Genomic DNA, 2,552 nt, shown 5'->3' with positions numbered 1-2,552 from the left:
CAAAAAGGCCACAGGAGTCAATTTTTACACATTCGGGATACAACCTGAATGGGTACCGTTTACATATTTTTTTATTACAGAATGTTTTGCCAATGGTTCTGCGTGTGTGTGATCAGCCTTTTAGGATCAAGCTTACATGTCCAGGGGTCTCATTTATAAAACAGTGCGTAGGATCCATACTAAAAATGTACGTGCGCACAAAAGCCAAAAATGGCGTACGCCAAAAAAAAATCTGATTTATAAACCGTGCGTACGCACACCTGCACGCAATGTTCCCTTTATAAATCACACTCCACCTGGAAATGTGCGCACGTGGATCCGCCTCATATTCCGCCCACTACACGCCCAAATTCAACCATAAATGGTCAATGCAAAGCACCTCATGAATGTTTCTGCATGTGAATGAGCCTGTTGTTGATCAGTGGATCTTTACGGTGAATCACGGCGACTCCCGAGAGGAAGACAGAGACAGAGATGGAGGTGTTTGTAGGTGAAGAGGACTCTGAACACTCTTTCCCTCCTGGATCTCTCATTCACGTCACGTAGTCCTCACAGTGACGGTATATCCACCAGCACCATGCAGCATGTTCCGAGTCTCACCGCTGTGTTTATATGTTTACAGCAATCAAACTGATCCATTCACTTAAAATGATCAAGACAATCAGTAATAACCCCCACCTGTATGTAATTAGGAAAAGGAAGTTAGACAGGTGTACACTATTTATATTTATTTATTTAAGTTATTATGGCGAACATGTCCTGCATTATGATTAGGACTGATAATGAAGTGGCGTACGCACATTTCAGGCCCCGTTTTGTGCGTACGCAACGGTTATAAATGAGACCCCAGGTTTCTATTCTTCTTTTCCTGTTTGTGATCCTCTTTTCTTTAATTACCTGTCTCTGATTACCTTTTGACTAAATGAATGTGGTTGTATGAAAGAGAAGGTCTGAAATATCAAAACAAAGAAAATGGTTTACTTACTTTGCCCCAAATGTTAGCACATTCATGTTGGAAGAATGCATGTTGAAAAAAAATGCTTGAAGTATAAAACTGTTAAATAAAGTTTGCCTTTTATGGGTAAACACTCATTATTCCTTCTTGTTTTTTTTCTCTTCAGTAGACGAGCGCTGTCATTAAAGGTTTGTTCCTGGTGATTCACTTTAAGAAATAGTACAATTTAATCTATTCATTATTACGTTGGAGCTCTCAGAGGTGAGGCTGCATGTCTTTGGACCTCATATTACAGTAAAAACAAATGGTAACAAACATCTCTCAATATTCAGTTTGCTTTATTCAAAACTCTTCACACGGTTCTCTTTATAAAATCAATTAATTTCAAATCCAAAAAGCAGTAATGCAACCAAAACACTTCATACATGTTTCTGTGTTAACTCTGCCAGGACTGTAATTTTGAAATTGTATAGACTTTGTCACAATAACCTAAAAACTGAGCACTCCATTAAAAAATGAAAATGAATATGCTACCGTAGAGAAATGCTGCAAATGTACTTCAATATGCTTTCATTAATATGTCCTATTTTGCCAATTTTGCACATTAATTCCAAAATTCACCAAATGAAACTCATTTAATTCCAGTAATTTAGAACTAAATATACTATATACTCTTTTACAGTACCATATATAGATGGTAAGAAACTGAAAACCAACATTTTTTTAATCTCCATTTTATTTTAGATGAAGCAAATGTAGATGATGGATGTCTAATTAGATATAGATATAACAGTTTGAATGCAGTACATACAGTAAATGAATGTATGTAAAGAAGTAATTTGTCAAATAAATAAATAAATGCATTTTTTTTATTTCGGTGCATATTTATTAATTTTTCAAATTAACCTGCATATTTTTTGATAATTGAGGCTTTTACTTCTACGTCTTTCTTTGTTATTTAATTTATTTATTTATTATTATGGCAGCTCAGATGTATACCTAATTGTACAATAATTTTGTTTTTATTATTAAAATTTAATTAATTAATATCTCAAATAATGAATTAATAATAATAATAATAATAATAATTTGTAATTTAGTCCATTCATTAATAGACTAATTAATCAATTTGTAAACAAATATATTATTATATATATTTTTATTGTACAATTAGTTATCAATCAATTAAAGGCTTTATTACTATTTATGTGACTCTTGTGGTCCTCCATAGATTTAGTCCTCCATATTATGTAAACATACTTGTAACATAGGTAGATTATTATGACGACTGTGTGGAGAGATTTAAATAGTGTGGGGGAAAAAATATAAAAATATAATAAATTAAAATATATATATATATGTATATATATATATATATAATTATTATCTATATTTATACCACTGCTGAGTGTTATGTAGTGGTCCACCAGGTGGTGACATCACGGTAGCGTGGCCGAGCGGTCTAAGGCGCTGGATTAAGGCTCCAGTCTCCTCGGAGGCGCGGGTTCGAATCCCGCCGCTGCCAGAAACCTTTTGGTGCCATACCTCAACCTAAAGCACTCACATCATAAATAGACTTATAAATGCATGAAATCCC

General features: G+C 33.9%; 1 non-coding gene across 1 annotated transcript; it reads left to right on the top strand.

The window, feature by feature from the left end:
- The first annotated feature begins 2,398 nt into the window (after nt 1–2,398).
- On the top strand, nt 2,399–2,480 carry trnal-aag. Its single transcript has one exon. It is a non-coding gene; the product is annotated as a tRNA-Leu (tRNA).
- Nucleotides 2,481–2,552: the final 72 nt, after the last annotated feature.

The sequence above is a fragment of the Sebastes umbrosus genome, chromosome 20, assembly GCF_015220745.1.
Source record: "Sebastes umbrosus isolate fSebUmb1 chromosome 20, fSebUmb1.pri, whole genome shotgun sequence".
NCBI classification, from domain to species: Eukaryota; Metazoa; Chordata; class Actinopteri; order Perciformes; family Sebastidae; genus Sebastes; species Sebastes umbrosus.
The sequence above is the reverse complement of the archived record's forward strand: the minus strand, read 5'-3'. Positions and strand labels throughout refer to the sequence as shown.